The sequence below is a fragment of the Ammospiza caudacuta genome, chromosome 4, assembly GCF_027887145.1.
Source record: "Ammospiza caudacuta isolate bAmmCau1 chromosome 4, bAmmCau1.pri, whole genome shotgun sequence".
NCBI classification, from domain to species: Eukaryota; Metazoa; Chordata; class Aves; order Passeriformes; family Passerellidae; genus Ammospiza; species Ammospiza caudacuta.
Genome location: NC_080596.1, coordinates 41,547,297 through 41,566,923, shown reverse-complemented (window position 1 = coordinate 41,566,923; position 19,627 = coordinate 41,547,297).

The window sequence follows — 19,627 nt, the reverse complement described above, 5'->3', positions numbered from 1 at the left end:
CCGAAAGACGCCCGGGAGCGGGGCATAGCTCCGGAGAGCATCGTCCCTTCGTCTTTAGCGTCGTTTGTGGTCTACACCTTAGCAAATAGCGTTTCCAGTCTGTCTGGAAAAGAAAACCTGCGGGAGCAGAGAAAACATCTCCCATCGTGTTCTAGACATTGCACGGAGGTCTGCCAAGTGTTTGCATGAAGAAATTAATAGTTGTCCAAAACAACTTTCTATCAAATATTCTTTTGATTGGAAAAGTAAGGAAAGTGGTAAGGTACTCATTTCTATCAGTTGGCTAGTTGAGCACACAATCCCAGTGTTGTAGACCTTCCTTCTTCACCTTTCCGATGCTGCCGCTCTCTCCGGCTCCCTGCGCCCAAGAAGCGGCTTCTTCGCGCAAAGACGATTGTACCGCTCACAGTGCTCTCTTAGCGCGGCTTCTGCCGAAAGAAGCCCGGGAGCGGCGATTAGCTCCGGAGAGCGTCGTCCCTACGTCTTTAGCGTCTTTTGTGGTCTACATCCTAGCAGAAAGCTTTTCCACTCTGTCTGGCAAGGAAAACCTGCGGGAGCACAGAAAACATCTCCCATCGTGTTCTGGACGTTGCACGGACGTCTGCCAAGTGTTTGGCATAAAGAAAAGAAAAGCTGTCCAAAACAGCTTCTTATCGAATATTCATGTGATTAGAAAAGTCAGGAGAATGGTAAGGTAATGTTTTCTATCAGTTGGCAAGTTGAGCACACAATCCCAGGGTTGTGCAGCTTCCTTCTTCACCTTTCCGATGCTGCCGCTCTCTCCGGCTCCCGGAGCCGAAGATGCGGCTTCTTCGCGCAAAGACGATTGTACCGGTCACAGTGCTCTCTTAGCGCGCCTTCTGCCGAAAGAAGCCCGGGAGCGGCGCTTAGCTCCGGAGAGCATCGTCCCTTCGTCTTTAGCGTCTTTTGTGGTCTACATCCTAGCAGAAAGCTTTTCCACTCTGTCTGGCAAGGAAAACCTGCGGGAGCACAGAAAACACCTTCCATCGTGTTCTGGACATTGCACGGAGGTCTGCCAAGTGTTTGTATGAAGAAATGGATAGTTGTCCAAAATAACTTTCTATCGAATACTCTTGTGATGGGAAAAGTCAGGAAAGTGGTAAGGTAATGTTTTCTATCAGTTGGCGAGCTGCGCACACAATCACAGTGTTGTACAGCTTCTTTCTTCACCTTTCCGATGCTGCCGCCCTCTCCGGCTCCCGGAGCCGAAGAAACGGCTTCTTCGCGCAAAGACGATTGTACCGGTCACAGTGCTCTCTTAGCGCGGCTTCTGCCGAAAGACGCCCGGGAGCGGCGCATAGCTCCGGAGAGCATCGTCCCTTCGTCTTTAGCGTCTTTTGTGGTCTACATCCTAGCGGAAAGCTTTTCCACTCTGTCTGGCAAGGAAAACCTGCGGGAGCACAGAAAACATCTCCCATCGTGTTCTGGACGTTGCACGGAGGTCTGCCAAGTGTTTGGCATAAAGAAAAGAAAAGCTGTCCAAAACAGCTTCTTATCGAATATTCATGTGTTTAGAAAAGTCAGGAGAATGGTAAGGTACTGTTTTCTATCAGTTGGCAAGTTGAGCACACAATCCCAGGGTTGTGCAGCTTCCCTCTTCACCTTTCCGATGCTGCCGCTCTCTCCGGCTCCCGGAGCCGAAGAAGCGGCTTCTTCGCGCAAAGACGATTGTACCGCTCACAGTGCTCTTAGCGCCGCTTCTGCCGAAAGAAGCCAGGGAGCGGCGCTTAGCTCCGGAGAGCATCGTCCCTTCGCGTTTAGCGTCTTTTGTAGTCTACATTTTAGCAGATAGCGTTTCCACTCTGTCTGGCAAGGAAAACCTGCGGGAGCACAGAAAACATCTCCCATCCTGTTCTGGACGTTGCACGGACGTCTGCCATGTGTTTGGCATAAAGAAAAGAAAAGCTGTCCAAAACAGCTTCTTATCGAATATTCATGTGATTAGAAAAGTCAGGAGAATGGTAAGGTACTGTTTTCTATCAGTTGGCAAGCTGCGCACACAATCCCAGTGTTGTACAGCTTCCTTCTTCACCTGAGCCGAAGAAGCGGCTTCTTCGCGCAAAGACGATTGTACCGCTCACAGTGCTCTTAGCGCCGCTTCTGCCGAAAGAAGCCCGGGAGCGGCGCTTAGCTCCGGAGAGCATCGTCCCTTCGTCTTTAGCGTCTTTTGTGGTCTACATCCTAGCAGAAACCTTTTCCACTCTGTCAGGCAAGGAAAACCTGCGCGACCACAGAAAACATCTCCCATCGTGTTCTAGACATTGCGCGGAGGTCTGCCAAGTGTTTGGCATAAAGAAAAGAAAAGCTGTCCAAAACAGCTTCTTATCGAATATTCATGTGATTAGAAAAGTCAGGAGAATGGTAAGGTACTGTTTTCTATCAGTTGGCAAGTTGAGCACACAATCCCAGTGTTGTAGAGCTTCCTTCTTCACCTTTCCGATGCTGCCGCTCTCCCCGGCTCCCTGAGCCCAAGAAGCGGCTTCTTCGCGCAAAGACGATCGTACCGGTCACAGTGCTCTCTTTGCGCGGCTTCTGCCGAAAGACGCCCGGGAGCGGCGCTTAGCTCCGGAGAGCATCGTACCTTCGTCTTTAGCGTCTTTTGTGGTCTACATCCTAGCAGAAAGCTTTTCCACTCTGTCTGGCAAGGAAAACCTGCGGGAGCACAGAAAACATCTCCCATCGTGTTCTGGACGTTGCACGGAGGTCTGCCAAGTGTTTGGCATAAAGAAAGGAAAAACTGTCCAAAACAGCTTCTTATCGAATATTCATGTGTTTAGAAAAGTCAGGAGAATGGTAAGGTACTGTTTTCTATCAGTTGGCAAGCTGCGCACACAATCACAGTGTTGTAGAGCTTCTTTCTTCACCTTTCCCATGCTGCCGCTCTCTCCGGCTCCCGGAGCCGAAGAAGCGGCTTCTTCGCGCAAAGACGATTGTACCGCTCACAGTGCTCTCTTAGTGCGGCTTCTGCCGAAAGACGCCCGGGAGCGGGGCATAGCTCCGGAGAGCATCGTCCCTTCGTCTTTAGCGTCGTTTGTGGTCTACACCTTAGCAAATAGCGTTTCCAGTCTGTCTGGAAAAGAAAACCTGCGGGAGCAGAGAAAACATCTCCCATCGTGTTCTAGACATTGCACGGAGGTCTGCCAAGTGTTTGCATGAAGAAATTAATAGTTGTCCAAAACAACTTTCTATCAAATATTCTTTTGATTGGAAAAGTAAGGAAAGTGGTAAGGTACTCATTTCTATCAGTTGGCTAGTTGAGCACACAATCCCAGTGTTGTAGACCTTCCTTCTTCACCTTTCCGATGCTGCCGCTCTCTCCGGCTCCCTGCGCCCAAGAAGCGGCTTCTTCGCGCAAAGACGATTGTACCGCTCACAGTGCTCTCTTAGCGCGGCTTCTGCCGAAAGAAGCCCGGGAGCGGCGATTAGCTCCGGAGAGCGTCGTCCCTTCGTCTTTAGCGTCTTTTGTGGTCTACATCCTAGCAGAAAGCTTTTCCACTCTGTCTGGCAAGGAAAACCTGCGGGAGCACAGAAAACATCTCCCATCGTGTTCTGGACGTTGCACGGAGGTCTGCCAAGTGTTTGGCATAAAGAAAAGAAAAGCTGTCCAAAACAGCTTCTTATCGAATATTCATGTGATTAGAAAAGTCAGGAGAATGGTAAGGTACTGTTTTCTATCAGTTGGCAAGTTGAGCACACAATCCCAGTGTTGTAGAGCTTCTTTCTTTACCTTTCCGATGCTGCCGCTCTCTCCGGCTCCCGGAGCCCAAGAAGCGGCTTCTTCGCGCAAAGACGATTGTACCGGTCACAGTGCTCTCTTAGCGCGGCTTCTGCCGAAAGACACCCGGGAGCGGCGCTTAGATCCGGAGAGCATCGTCCCTTCGTCTTTAGCGTCTTTTGTGGTCTACATCCTAGCAGAAAGCTTTTCCACTCTGTCTGGCAAGGAAAACCTGCGGGAGCACAGAAAACATCTCCCATCGTGTTCTGGACATTGCACGGAGGTCTGCCAAGTGTTTGTATGAAGAAATTGATAGTTGTCCAAAATAACTTTCTATCGAATACTCTTGTGATGGGAAAAGTCAGGAAAGTGGTAAGGTACTGTTTTCTATCAGTTGGCGAGCTGCGCACACAATCACAGTGTTGTAGAGCTTCTTTCTTCACCTTTCCGATGCTGCCTCTCTCTCCGGCTCCCGGAGCCGAAGAAACGGCTTCTTCGCGCAAAGACGATTGTACCGCTCACAGTGCTCTCTTAGCGCGGCTTCTGCCGAAAGAAGCCAGGGAGCGGCGCTTAGCTCCGGAGAGCATCGTCCCTTCGTCTTTAGCGTCTTTTGTGGTCTACATCCTAGCAGAAAGCTTTTCCACTCTGTCTGGCAAGGAAAACCTGCGGGAGCACAGAAAACATCTCCCATCCTGTTCTGGACGTTGCACGGAGGTCTGTCAAGTGTTTGGCATAAAGAAAAGAAAAGCTGTCCAAAACAGCTTCTTATCGAATATTCATGTGATTAGAAAAGTCAGGAGAATGGTAAGGTAATGTTTTCTACCAGTTGGCAAGTTGAGCACACAATCCCAGTGTTGTACAGCTTTCTTTCTTCACCTTTCCGATGCTGCCGCTCTCTCCGGCTCCCTGCGCCCAAGAAGCGGCTTCTTCGCGCAAAGACGATTGTACCGGTCACAGTGCTCTTAGCGCCGCTTCTGCCGAAAGAAGCCCGGGAGCGGCGCTTAGCTCCGGAGAGCATCGTCCCTTCGTCTTTAGCGTCTTTTGTGGTCTACATCCTAGCAGAAAGCTTTTCCACTCTGTCGGGCAAGGAAAACCTGCGGGAGCACAGAATACATCTCCCATCGTGTTCTGGACGTTGCACGGAGGTCTGCCAAGTGTTTGGCATAAAGAAAAGAAAAGCTGTCCAAAACAGCTTCTTATCGAATATTCATGTGATTATAAAAGTCAGGAGAATATAAGGTACTGTTTTCTATCAGTTGGCAAGTTGACCACACAATCCCAGTGTTGTACAGCTTCTTTCTTCACCTTTCCGATGCTGCCTCTCTCTCCGGCTCCCGGAGCCGAAGAAACGGCTTCTTCGCGCAAAGACGATTGTACCGGTCCCAGTGCTCTCTTAGCGCGGCTTCTGCCGAAAGAAGCCCGGGAGCGGCGCTTAGCTCCGGAGAGCATCGTCCCTTCGTCTTTAGCGTCTTTTGTGGTCTACATCCTAGCAGAAAGCTTTTCCACTCTGTCTGGCAAGGAAAACCTGCGGGAGCACAGAAAACATCTCCCATCCTGTTCTGGACGTTGCACGGAGCTCTGCCAAGTGTTTGGCATAAAGAAAAGAAAAGCTGTCCAAAACAGCTTCTTATCGAATATTCATGTGAACAGAAAAGTCAGGAGAATGGGAAGGTACTGTTTCCTATCAGTTGGCAAGTTGAGCACACAATCCCAGGGTTGTGCAGCTTCCCTCTTCACCTTTCCGATGCTGCCGCTCTCTCCGGCTCCCGGAGCCGAAGAAGCGGCTTCTTCGCGCAAAGACGATTGTACCTCTCACAGTGCTCTTAGCGCCTCTTCTGCCGAAAGAAGCCCGGGAGCGGCGCTTATCTCCGGAGAGCATCGTCCCTTCGCGTTTGGCGTCTTTTGTAGTCTACATTTTAGCAGATAGCGTTTCCACTCTGTCTGGCAAGGAAAACCTGCGGGAGCACAGAAAACATCTCCCAACATGTTCTGGACGTTGCACGGAGGTCTGCCAAGTGTTTGGCATAAAGAAAAGAAAAGCTGTCCAAAAAAGCTTCTTATCGAATATTCATGTGATTAGAAAAGTCAGGAGAATGGTAAGGTACTGTTTTCTATCAGTTGGCAAGCTGCGCACACAATCCCAGTGTTGTACAGCTTCCTTCTTCACCTGAGCCGAAGAAGCGGCTTCTTCGCGCAAAGACGATTGTACCGGTCACAGTGCTCTCTTAGCGCCGCTTCTGCCGAAAGAAGCCCGGGAGCGGCGCTTAACTCCGGAGAGCATCGTCCCTTCGCGTTTAGCGTCTTTTGTAGTCTACATTTTAGCAGATAGCGTTTCCACTCTGTCTGGCTAGGAAAACCTGCGGGAGCACAGAAAACATCTCCCATCGTGTTCTGGACATTGCACGGAGGTCTGCCAAGTGTTTGTATGAAGAAATGGATAGCTGCCCAAAATAACTTTCTATCGAATACTCTTGTGATGGGAAAAGTCAGGAAAGTGGTAAGGTAATGTTTTCTATCAGTTGGCGAGCTGCGCACACAATCCCAGTGTTGTACAGCTTCCTTCTTCACCTTTCCGATGCTGCCTCTCTCTCCGGCTCCCGGAGCCGAAGAAACGGCTTCTTCGCGCAAAGACGATTGTACCGGTCCCAGTGCTCTCTTAGCGCGGCTTCTGCCGAAAGAAGCCCGGGAGCGGCGTTTAGCTCCGGAGAGCATCGTCCCTTCGTCTTTAGCGTCTTTTGTGGTCTACATCCTAGCAGAAAGCTTTTCCACCCTGTCGGGCAAGGAAATCCTGCGGGAGCAAGGAAAACATCTCCCATCCTGTTCTGGACGTTGCACGGAGGTCTGCCAAGTGTTTGGCATAAAGAAAGGAAAAGCTGTCCAAAACAGCTTCTTAACGAATATTCATGTGATTAGAAAAGTCAGGAGAATGGTAAGGTACTGTTTTCTATCAGTTGGCAAGCTGCGCACACAATCACTGTGTTGTAGAGGTTCTTTCTTCACCTTTCCCATGCTGCCGCTCTCTCCGGCTCCCGGAGCCGAAGAAGCGGCTTCTTCGCGCAAAGACGATTGTACCGCTCACAGTGCTCTCTTAGTGCGGCTTCTGCCGAAAGACGCCCGGGAGCGGCGCATAGCTCCGGAGAGCATCGTCCCTTCGTCTTTAGCGTCGTTTGTGGTCTACACCTTAGCAAATAGCGTTTCCACTCTGTCTGGCAAGAAAAACCTGCGGGAGCACAGAAAACATCTCCCATCGTGTTCTAGACATTGCACGGAGGTCTGCCAAGTGTTTGTATGAAGAAATGGATAGTTGTCCAAAATAACCTTCTATCGAATACTCTTGTGATGGGAAAAGTCAGGAAAGCGGTAAGGTAATGTTTTCCATCAGTTGGCGAGCTGCGCACACAATCAGAGTGTTGTAGAGCTTCTACCTTCACCTTTCCGATGCTGCCGCCCTCTCCAGCTCCCGGAGCCGAAGAAACGGCTTCTTCGCGCAAAGACGATTGTACCGCTCACAGTGCTCTCTTAGCGCGGCTTCTGCCGAAAGACGCCCGGGAGCGGCGCATAGCTCCGGAGAGCATCGTCCCTTCGTCTTTAGCGTCTTTTGTGGTCTACACCTTAGCAAATAGCGTTTCCAGTCTGTCTGGCAAGAAAAACCTGTGGGAGCACAGAAAACATCTCCCATCGTGTTCTGGACATTGCACGGAGGTCTGCCAATTGTTTGGCATAAAGAAAGGAAAAGCTGTCCAAAAAAGCTTCCTATCGAATATTCTTGTGAATGGAAAAGTCAGGAGAATGGTAAGGTACTGTTTTCTATAAGTTGGCAAGCTGCGCACACAATCACAGTGTTGTAGAGCTTCTTTCTTCACCTTTCCGATGCTGCCGCTCTCTCCGGCTCCCGGAGCCGAAGAAGCGGCTTCTTCGCGCAAAGACGATTGTACCGCTCACAGTGCTCTCTTAGCGCGGCTTCTGCCGAAAGACGCCCGGGAGCGGCGCTTAGCTCCGGAGAGCATCGTCCCTTCGTCTTTAGCGTCTTTTGTGGTCTACATCCTAGCAGAAAGCTTTTCCACTCTGTCTGGCAAGGAAAACCTGCGGGAGCACAGAAAACATCTCCCATCGTGTTCTGGACGTTGCACGGACGTCTGCCAAGTGCTTGGCATAAAGAAAAGAAAAGCTGTCCAAAACAGCTTCTTATCGAATATTCATGTGATTAGAAAAGTCAGGAGAATGGTAAGGTAATGTTTTCTATCAGTTGGCAATTGAGCACACAATCCCAGGGTTGTGCAGCTTCCTTCTTCACATTTCCGATGCTGCCGCTCTCTCCGGCTCCCGGAGCCGAAGATGCGGCTTCTTCGCGCAAAGACGATTGTACCGGTCACAGTGCTCTTAGCGCGGCTTCTGCCGAAAGAAGCCCGGGAGCGGCGCTTAGCTCCGGAGAGCATCGTCCCTTCGTCTTTAGCGTCTTTTGTGGTCTACATCCTAGCAGAAAGCTTTTCCACTCTGTCTGGCAAGGAAAACCTGCGGGAGCACAGAAAACATCTCCCATCGTGTTCTGGACGTTGCACGGAGGTCTGCCAAGTGTTTGGCATAAAGAAAAGAAAAGCTGTCCAAAACAGCTTCTTATCGAATATTCATGTGATTAGAAAAGTCAGGAGAATGGTAAGGTACTGTTTTCTATCAGTTGGCAAGTTGAGCACACAATCCCAGTGTTGTACAGCTTCTTTCTTCACCTTTCCGATGCTGCCGCCCTCTCCGGCTCCCGGAGCCGAAGAAACGGCTTCTTCGCGCAAAGACGATTGTACCGGTCCCAGTGCTCTCTTAGCGCGGCTTCTGCCGAAAGAAGCCCGGGAGCGGCGCTTAGCTCCGGAGAGCATCGTCCCTTCGTCTTTAGCGTCTTTTGTGGTCTACATTTTAGCAGATAGCTTTTCCACTCTGTCTGGCAAGGAAAACCTGCGGGAGCACAGAAAACATCTCCCATCGTGTTCTGGACGTTGCACGCACGTCTGCCAAGTGTTTGGCATAAAGAAAAGAAAAGCTGTCCAAAACAGCTTCTTATCGAATATTCATGTGATTAGAAATGTCAGGAGAATGGTAAGGTAATGTTTTCTATCAGTTGGCAATTGAGCACACAATCCCAGGGTTGTGCAGCTTCCTTCTTCACCTTTCCGATGCTGCCGCTCTCTCCGGCTCCCGGAGCCGAAGATGCGGCTTCTTCGCGCAAAGACGATTGTACCGGTCACAGTGCTCTTAGCGCCGCTTCTGCCGAAAGAAGCCCGGGAGCGGCGCTTATCTCCGGAGAGCATCGTCCCTTCGCGTTTGGCGTCTTTTGTAGTCTACATTTTAGCAGATAGCGTTTCCACTCTGTCTGGCAAGGAAAACCTGCGGGAGCACAGAAAACATCTCCCATCATGTTCTGGACGTTGCACGGACGTCTGCCAAGTGTTTGGCATAAAGAAAAGAAAAGCTGTCCAAAACAGCTTCTTATCGAATATTCATGTGATTAGAAAAGTCAGGAGAATGGTAAGGTACTGTTTTCTATCAGTTGGCAAGCTGCGCACACAATCCCAGTGTTGTACAGCTTCTTTCTTCACCTGAGCCGAAGAAGCGGCTTCTTCGCGCAAAGACGATTGTACCGGTCACAGTGCTCTTAGCGCCGCTTCTGCCGAAAGAAGCCCGGGAGCGGCGCTTAGCTCCGGAGAGCATCGTCCCTTCGTCTTTAGCGTCTTTTGTGGTCTACATCCTAGCAGAAAGCTTTTCCACTCTGTCGGGCAAGGAAAACCTGCGGGAGCTCAGAATACATCTCCCATCGTGTTCTGGACGTTGCACGGAGGTCTGCCAAGTGTTTGGCATAAAGAAAAGAAAAGCTGTCCAAAACAGCTTCCTATCGAATATTCATGTGATTATAAAAGTCAGGAGAATATAAGGTACTGTTTTCTATCAGTTGGCAAGTTGAGCACACAATCCCAGTGTTGTACAGCTTCTTTCTTCACCTTTCCGATGCTGCCGCTCTCTCCGGCTCCCGGAGCCGAAGAAGCGGCTTCTTCGCGCAAAGACGATTGTACCGCTCACAGTGCTCTCTTAGCGCGGCTTCTGCCGAAAGACGCCCGGGAGCGGCGCTTAGTTCCGGAGAGCATCGTACCTTCGTCTTTAACGTCTTTTGTAGCCTACATCCTAGTAGAAAGCTTTTCCACTCTGTCTGGCAAGGAAAACCTGCGGGAGCACAGAAAACATCTCCCATTGTGTTCTGGACGTTGCACGGAGGTCTGCCAAGTGTTTGGCATAAAGAAAGGAAAAGCTGTCCAAAACAGCTTCTTAACGAATATTCATGTGATTAGAAAAGTCAGGAGAATGGTAAGGTACTGTTTTCTATCAGTTGGCAAGCTGCGCACACAATCACTGTGTTGTAGAGCTTCTTTCTTCACCTTTCCCATGCTGCCGCTCTCTCCGGCTCCCGGAGCCGAAGAAGCGGCTTCTTCGCGCAAAGACGATTGTACCGCTCACAGTGCTCTCTTAGTGCGGCTTCTGCCGAAAGACGCCCGGGAGCGGCGCTTAGCTCCGGAGAGCATCGTACCTTCGTCTTTAGCGTCTTTTGTGGTCTACATCCTAGCAGAAAGCTTTTCCACTCTGTCTGGCAAGGAAAACCTGCGGGAGCACAGAAAACATCTCCCATCGTGTTCTGGACGTTGCACGGAGGTCTGCCAAGTGTTTGGCATAAAGAAAGGAAAAGCTGTCCAAAACAGCTTCTTAACGAATATTCATGTGATTAGAAAAGTCAGGAGAATGGTAAGGTACTGTTTTCTATCAGTTGGCAAGCTGCGCACACAATCACTGTGTTGTAGAGGTTCTTTCTTCACCTTTCCCATGCTGCCGCTCTCTCCGGCTCCCGGAGCCGAAGAAGCGGCTTCTTCGCGCAAAGACGATTGTACCGCTCACAGTGCTCTCTTAGTGCGGCTTCTGCCGAAAGACGCCCGGGAGCGGCGCATAGCTCCGGAGAGCATCGTCCCTTCGTCTTTAGCGTCGTTTGTGGTCTACACCTTAGCAAATAGCGTTTCCACTCTGTCTGGCAAGAAAAACCTGCGGGAGCACAGAAAACATCTCCCATCGTGTTCTAGACATTGCACGGAGGTCTGCCAAGTGTTTGTATGAAGAAATGGATAGTTGTCCAAAATAACGTTCTATCGAATACTCTTGTGATGGGAAAAGTCAGGAAAGCGGTAAGGTAATGTTTTCCATCAGTTGGCGAGCTGCGCACACAATCAGAGTGTTGTAGAGCTTCTTTCTTCACCTTTCCGATGCTGCCGCCCTCTCCAGCTCCCGGAGCCGAAGAAGCGGCTTCTTCGCGCAAAGACGATTGTACCGCTCACAGTGCTCTCTTAGCGCGGCTTCTGCCGAAAGAAGCCCGGGAGCGGCGCTTAGCTCCGGAGAGCATCGTCCCTTCGTCTTTAGCGTCTTTTGTGGTCTACATCCTGGCAGAAAGCTTTTCCACTCTGTCTGGCAAGGAAAACCTGCGGGAGCACAGAAAACATCTCCCATCGTGTTCTGGACGTTGCACGGAGGTCTGCCAAGTGTTTGGCATAAAGAAAAGAAAAGCTGTCCAAAACAGCTTCTTATCGAATATTCATGTGTTTAGAAAAGTCAGGAGAATGGTAAGGTACTGTTTTCTACCAGTTGGCAAGTTGAGCACACAATCCCAGGGTTGTGCAGCTTCCCTCTTCACCTTTCCGATGCTGCCGCTCTCTCCGGCTCCCGGAGCCGAAGATGCGGCTTCTTCGCGCAAAGACGATTGTACCGCTCACAGTGCTCTTAGCGCCGCTTCTGCCGAAAGAAGCCCGGGAGCGGCGCTTATCTCCGGAGAGCATCGTCCCTTCGCGTTTGGCGTCTTTTGTAGTCTACATTTTAGCAGATAGCGTTTCCACTCTGTCTGGCAAGGAAAACCTGCGGGAGCACAGAAAACATCTCCCATCCTGTTCTGGACGTTGCACGGACGTCTGCCATGTGTTTGGCATAAAGAAAAGAAAAGCTGTCCAAAACAGCTTCTTATCGAATATTCATGTGATTAGAAAAGTCAGGAGAATGGTAAGGTACTGTTTTCTATCAGTTGGCAAGCTGCGCACACAATCCCAGTGTTGTACAGCTTCCTTCTTCACCTGAGCCGAAGAAGCGGCTTCTTCGCGCAAAGACGATTGTACCGGTCACAGTGCTCTCTTAGCGCCGCTTCTGCCGAAAGAAGCCCGGGAGCGGCGCTTAGCTCCGGAGAGCATCGTCCCTTCGTCTTTAGCGTCTTTTGTGGTCTACATTTTAGCAGAAAGCTTTTCCACTCTGTCTGGCAAGGAAAACCTGCGGGAGCACAGAAAACATCTCCCATCGTGTTCTGGACGTTGCACGGAGGTCTGCCAAGTGTTTGGCATAAAGAAAAGAAAAGCTGTCCAAAACAGCTTCTTATCGAATATTCATGTGATTAGAAAAGTCAGGAGAATGGTAAGGTACTGTTTTCTATCAGTTGGCAAGCTGCGCACACAATCCCAGTGTTGTAGACCTTCTTTCTTCACCTTTCCCATGCTGCCGCTCTCTCCGGCTCTCGGAGCCGAAGAAGCGGATTCTTCGCGCAAAGACGATCGTACCGGTCACAGTGCTCTCTTAGCGCGGCTTCTGCCGAAAGACGCCCGGGAGCGGCGCATAGCTCCGGAGAGCATCGTCCCTTCGTCTTTAACGTCTTTTGTGGTCTACACCTTAGCAAATAGCGTTTCCAGTCTGTCTGGCAAGAAAAACCTGCGGGAGCACAGAAAACATCTCCCATCGTGTTCTGGACATTGCACGGATGTCTGCCAAGTGTTTGGCATAAAGAAAGGAAAAGCTGTCCAAAACAGCTTCCTATCGAATATTCTTGTGAATGGAAAAGTCAGGAGAATGGTAAGGTACTGTTTTCTATCAGTTGGCAAGCTGCGCACACAATCACTGTGTTGTAGAGCTTCTTTCTTCACCTTTCCGATGCTGCCGCTCTCTCCGGCTCCCGGAGCCGAAGAAGCGGCTTCTTCGCGCAAAGACGATTGTACCGCTCACAGTGCTCTCTTAGCGCGGCTTCTGCCGAAAGAAGCCCGGGAGCGGCGATTAGCTCCGGAGAGCATCGTCCCTTCGTCTTTAGCGTCTTTTGTGGTCTACATCCTAGCAGAAAGCTTATCCACTCTGTCTGGCAAGGAAAACCTGCGGGAGCACAGAAAACATCTCCCATCGTGTTCTGGACGTTGCATGGAGGTCTGCCAATTGTTTGGCATAAAGAAAAGAAAAGCTGTCCAAAACAGCTTCTATCGAATATTCATGTGATTAGAAAAGTCAGGAGAATGGTAAGGTACTGTTTTCTATCAGTTGGCAAGTTGAGCACACAATCCCAGTGTTGTACAGCTTCTTTCATCACCTTTCCGATGCTGCCGCTCTCTCCGGCTCCCGGAGCCGAAGAAGCGGCTTCTTCGCGCAAAGACGATCGTACCGGTCACAGTGCTCTCGTAGCGTGGCTTCTGCCGAAAGACGCCCGGGAGCGGCGCATAGCTCCGGAGAGCATCGTCCCTTCGTCTTTAGCGTCTTTTGTGGTCTACATCCTAGCAGAAAGCTTTTCCACTCTGTCTGGCAAGGAAAACCTGCGGGAGCACAGAAAACATCTTCCATCGTGTTCTGGACATTGCACGGAGGTCTGCCAAGTGTTTGTATGAAGAAATGGATAGTTGTCCAAAATAACTTTCTATCGAATACTTTTGTGATGGGAAAAGTCAGGAAAGTGGTAAGGTAATGTTTTCTATCAGTTGGCGAGCTGCGCACACAATCACAGTGTTGTACAGCTTCTTTCTTCACCTGAGCCGAAGAAGCGCCTTCTTCGCGCAAAGACGATTGTACCGGTCACAGTGCTCTTAGCGCCGCTTCTGCCGAAAGAAGCCCGGGAGCGGCGCTTATCTCCGGAGAGCATCGTCCCTTCGTCTTTAGCGTCTTTTGTGGTCTACATCCTAGTAGAAAGCTTTTCCACTCTGTCTGGCAAGGAAAACCTGCGGGAGCACAGAAAACATCTCCCATTGTGTTCTGGACGTTGCACGGAGGTCTGCCAAGTGTTTGGCATAAAGAAAGGAAAAGCTGTCCAAAACAGCTTCTTAACGAATATTCATGTGATTAGAAAAGTCAGGAGAATGGTAAGGTACTGTTTTCTATCAGTTGGCAAGCTGCGCACACAATCACTGTGTTGTAGAGCTTCTTTCTTCACCTTTCCCATGCTGCCGCTCTCTCCGGCTCCCGGAGCCGAAGAAGCGGCTTCTTCGCGCAAAGACGATTGTACCGCTCACAGTGCTCTCTTAGTGCGGCTTCTGCCGAAAGACGCCCGGGAGCGGCGCTTAGCTCTGGAGAGCATCGTACCTTCGTCTTTAGCGTCTTTTGTGGTCTACATCCTAGCAGAAAGCTTTTCCACTCTGTCTGGCAAGGAAAACCTGCGGGAGCACAGAAAACATCTCCCATCGTGTTCTGGACGTTGCACGGAGGTCTGCCAAGTGTTTGGCATAAAGAAAAGAAAAGCTGTCCAAAACAGCTTCTTATCGAATATTCATGTGATTAGAAAAGTCAGGAGAATGGTAAGGTAATGTTTTCTATCAGTTGGCAAGTTGAGCACACAATCCCAGTGTTGTACAGCTTCTTTCTTCACCTGAGCCGAAGAAGCGGCTTCTTCGCGCAAAGACGATTGTACCGGTCACAGTGCTCTTAGCGCCGCTTCTGCCGAAAGAAGCCCGGGAGCGGCGCTTAGCTCCGGAGAGCATCGTCCCTTCGTCTTTAGCGTCTTTTGTGGTCTACATCCTAGCAGAAAGCTTTTCCACTCTGTCGGGCAAGGAAAACCTGCGGGAGCTCAGAATACATCTCCCATCGTGTTCTGGACGTTGCACGGAGGTCTGCCAAGTGTTTGGCATAAAGAAAAGAAAAGCTGTCCAAAACAGCTTCCTATCGAATATTCATGTGATTATAAAAGTCAGGAGAATATAAGGTACTGTTTTCTATCAGTTGGCAAGTTGAGCACACAATCCCAGTGTTGTACAGCTTCTTTCTTCACCTTTCCGATGCTGCCGCTCTCTCCGGCTCCCGGAGCCGAAGAAGCGGCTTCTTCGCGCAAAGACGATCGTACCGCTCACAGTGCTCTCTTAGCGCGGCTTCTGCCGAAAGACGCCCGGGAGCGGCGCTTAGTTCCGGAGAGCATCGTACCTTCGTCTTTAACGTCTTTTGTAGCCTACATCCTAGTAGAAAGCTTTTCCACACTGTCTGGCAAGGAAAACCTGCGGGAGCACAGAAAACATCTCCCATCGTGTTCTGGACGTTGCACGGAGGTCTGCCAAGTGTTTGGCATAAAGAAAGGAAAAGCTGTCCAAAACAGCTTCTTAACGAATATTCATGTGATTAGAAAAGTCAGGAGAATGGTAAGGTACTGTTTTCTATCAGTTGGCAAGCTGCGCACACAATCACTGTGTTGTAGAGCTTCTTTCTTCACCTTTCCCATGCTGCCGCTCTCTCCGGCTCCCGGAGCCGAAGAAGCGGCTTCTTCGCGCAAAGACGATTGTACCGCTCACAGTGCTCTCTTAGTGCGGCTTCTGCCGAAAGACGCCCGGGAGCGGCGCTTAGCTCCGGAGAGCATCGTCCCTTCGTCTTTAGCGTCTTTTGTGGTCTACATCCTAGCAGAAAGCTTTTCCACTCTGTCTGGCAAGGAAAACCTGCGGGAGCACAGAAAACATCTCCCATCGTGTTCTGGACGTTGCACGGAGGTCTGCCAAGTGTTTGGCATAAAGAAAGGAAAAGCTGTCCAAAACAGCTTCTTAACGAATATTCATGTGATTAGAAAAGTCAGGAGAATGGTAAGGTACTGTTTTCTATCAGTTGGCAAGCTGCGCACACAATCACTGTGTTGTAGAGCTTCTTTCTTCACCTTTCCCATGCTGCCGCTCTCTCCGGCTCCCGGAGCCGAAGAAGCGGCTTCTTCGCGCAAAGACGATTGTACCGCTCACAGTGCTCTCTTAGTGCGGCTTCTGCCGAAAGACGCCCGGGAGCGGCACATAGCTCCGGAGAGCATCGTCCCTTCGTCTTTAGCGTCGTTTGTGGTCTACACCTTAGCAAATAGCGTTTCCACTCTGTCTGGCAAGAAAAACCTGCGGGAGCACAGAAAACATCTCCCATCGTGTTCTAGACATTGCACGGAGGTCTGCCAAGTGTTTGTATGAAGAAATGGATAGTTGTCCAAAATAACCTTCTATCGAATACTCTTGTGATGGGAAAAGTCAGGAAAGTGGTAAGGTAATGTTTTCCATCAGTTGGTAAGCTGCGCACACAATCACAGTGTTGTAGAGGTTCTTTCTTCACCTTTCCGATGCTGCCGCCCTCTCCAGCTCCCGGAGCCGAAGAAACGGCTTCTTCGCGCAAAGACGATTGTACCGCTCACAGTGCTCTCTTAGCGCGGCTTCTGCCGAAAGAAGCCCGGGAGCGGCGCTTAGCTCCGGAGAGCATCGTCCCTTCGTCTTTAGCGTCTTTTGTGGTCTACATCCTAGCAGAAAGCTTTTCCACTCTGTCTGGCAAGGAAAACCTGCGGGAGCACAGAAAACATCTCCCATCGTGTTCTGGACATTGCACGGAGCTCTGCCAAGTGTTTGGCATAAAGAAAAGAAAAGCTGTCCAAAACAGCTTCTTATCGAATATTCATGTGTTTAGAAAAGTCAGGAGAATGGTAAGGTACTGTTTTCTATCAGTTGGCAAGTTGAGCACACAATTCCAGGGTTGTGCAGCTTCCCTCTTCACCTTTCCGATGCTGCCGCTCTCTCCGGCTCCCGGAGCCGAAGATGCGGCTTCTTCGCGCAAAGACGATTGTACCGCTCACAGTGCTCTTAGCGCCGCTTCTGCCGAAAGAAGCCCGGGAGCGGCGATTAGCTACGGAGAGCATCGTCCCTTCGCGTTTGGCGTCTTTTGTAGTCTACATTTTAGCAGATAGCGTTTCCACTCTGTCTGGCAAGGAAAACCTGCGGGAGCACAGAAAACATCTCCCATCCTGTTCTGGACGTTGCACGGACGTCTGCCATGTGTTTGGCATAAAGAAAAGAAAAGCTGTCCAAAACAGCTTCTTATCGAATATTCATGTGATTAGAAAAGTCAGGAGAATGGTAAGGTACTGTTTTCTATCAGTTGGCAAGCTGCGCACACAATCCCAGTGTTGTACAGCTTCCTTCTTCACCTGAGCCGAAGAAGCGGCTTCTTCGCGCAAAGACGATTGTACCGGTCACAGTGCTCTCTTAGCGCCGCTTCTGCCGAAAGAAGCCCGGGAGCGGCGCTTAGCTCCGGAGAGCATCGTCCCTTCGTCTTTAGCGTCTTTTGTGGTCTACATTTTAGCAGAAAGCTTTTCCACTCTGTCTGGCAAGGAAAACCTGCGGGAGCACAGAAAACATCTCCCATCGTGTTCTGGACGTTGCACGGACGTCTGCCAAGTGTTTGGCATAAAGAAAAGAAAAGCTGTCCAAAACAGCTTCTTATCGAATATTCATGTGATTAGAAAAGTCAGGAGAATGGTAAGGTACTGTTTTCTATCAGTTGGCAAGCTGCGCACACAATCACAGTGTTGTAGAGCTTCTTTCTTCACCTTTCCGATGCTGCCGCTCTCTCCGGCTCTCGGAGCCGAAGAAGCGGATTCTTCGCGCAAAGACGATCGTACCGGTCACAGTGCTCTCTTAGCGCGGCTTCTGCCGAAAGACGCCCGGGAGCGGCGCATAGCTCCGGAGAGCATCGTCCCTTCGTCATTAGCGTCTTTTGTGGTCTACACCTTAGCAAATAGCGTTTCCAGTCTGTCTGGCAAGAAAAACCTGCGGGAGCACAGAAAACATCTCCCATCGTGTTCTGGACATTGCACGGAGGTCTGCCAAGTGTTTGGCATAAAGAAAGGAAAAGCTGTCCAAAACAGCTTCCTATCGAATATTCTTGTGAATGGAAAAGTCAGGAGAATGGTAAGGTACTGTTTTCTATCAGTTGGCAAGCTGCGCACACAATCACAGTGTTGTACAGCTTCTTTCTTCACCTTTCCGATGCTGCCGCTCTCTCCGGCTCCCGGAGCCGAAGAAGCGGCTTCTTCGCGCAAAGACGATTGTACCGCTCACAGTGCTCTCTTAGCGCGGCTTCTGCCGAAAGACGCCCGGGAGCGGCGCTTAGCTCCGGAGAGCATCGTCCCTTCGTCTTTAGCGTCTTTTGTGGTCTAAATCCTAGCAGAAAGCTTTTCCACTCTGTCTGGCAAGGAAAACCTGCGGGAGCACAGAAAACATCTCCCATCGTGTTCTGGACGTTGCACGGACGTCTGCCAAGTGTTTGGCATAAAGAAAAGAAAAGCTGTCCAAAACAGCTTCTTATCGAATATTCATGTGATTAGAAAAGTCAGGAGAATGGTAAGGTAATGTTTTCTATCAGTTGGCAAGTTGAGCACACAATCCCAGGGTTGTGCAGCTTCCCTCTTCACCTTTCCGATGCTGCCGCTCTCTCCGGCTCCCGGAGCCGAAGATGCGGCTTCTTCGCACAAAGACGATTGTACCGCTCACAGTGCTCTTAGCGCCGCTTCTGCCGAAAGAAGCCCGGGAGCGGCGCTTATCTCCGGAGAGCATCGTCCCTTCGCGTTTGGCGTCTTTTGTAGTCTACATTTTAGCAGATAGCGTTTCCACTCTGTCTGGCAAGGAAAACCTGCGGGAGCACAGAAAACATCTCCCATCCTGTTCTGGACGTTGCACGGACGTCTGCCATGTGTTTGGCATAAAGAAAAGAAAAGCTGTCCAAAACAGCTTCTTATCGAATATTCATGTGATTAGAAAAGTCAGGAGAATGGTAAGGTACTGTTTTCTATCAGTTGGCAAGCTGCGCACACAATCCCAGTGTTGTACAGCTTCCTTCTTCACCTGAGCCGAAGAAGCGGCTTCTTCGCGCAAAGACGATTGTACCGGTCACAGTGCTCTCTTAGCGCCGCTTCTGCCGAAAGAAGCCCGGGAGCGGCGCTTAGCTCCGGAGAGCATCGTCCCTTCGTCTTTAGCGTCTTTTGTGGTCTACATTTTAGCAGAAAGCTTTTCCACTCTGTCTGGCAAGGAAAACCTGCGGGAGCACAGAAAACATCTCCCATCGTGTTCTGGACGTTGCACGGACGTCTGCCAAGTGTTTGGCATAAAGAAAAGAAAAGCTGTCCAAAACAGCTTCTTATCGAATATTCATGTGATTAGAAAAGTCAGGAGAATGGTAAGGTACTGTTTTCTATCAGTTGGCAAGCTGCGCACACAATCCCAGTGTTGTAGACCTTCTTTCTTCACCTTTCCCATGCTGCCGCTCTCTCCGGCTCTCGGAGCCGAAGAAGCGGATTCTTCGCGCAAAGACGATCGTACCGGTCACAGTGCTCTCTTAGCGCGGCTTCTGCCGAAAGACGCCCGGGAGCGGCGCATAGCTCCGGAGAGCATCGTCCCTTCGTCTTTAGCGTCTTTTGTGGTCTACACCTTAGCAAATAGCGTTTCCAGTCTGTCTGGCAAGAAAAACCTGCGGGAGCACAGAAAACATCTCCCATCGTGTTCTGGACATTGCACGGAGGTCTGCCAAGTGTTTGGCATAAAGAAAGGAAAAGCTGTCCAAAACAGCTTCCTATCGAATATTCTTGTGAATGGAAAAGTCAGGAGAATGGTAAGGTACTGTTTTCTATCAGTTGGCAAGCTGCGCACACAATCACAGTGTTGTAGAGCTTCTTTCTTCACCTTTCCGATGCTGCCGCTCTCTCCGGCTCCCGGAGCCGAAGAAGCGGCTTCTTCGCGCAAAGACGATTGTACCGCTCACAGTGCTCTCTTAGCGCGGCTTCTGCCGAAAGACGCCCGGGAGCGGCGCTTAGCTCCG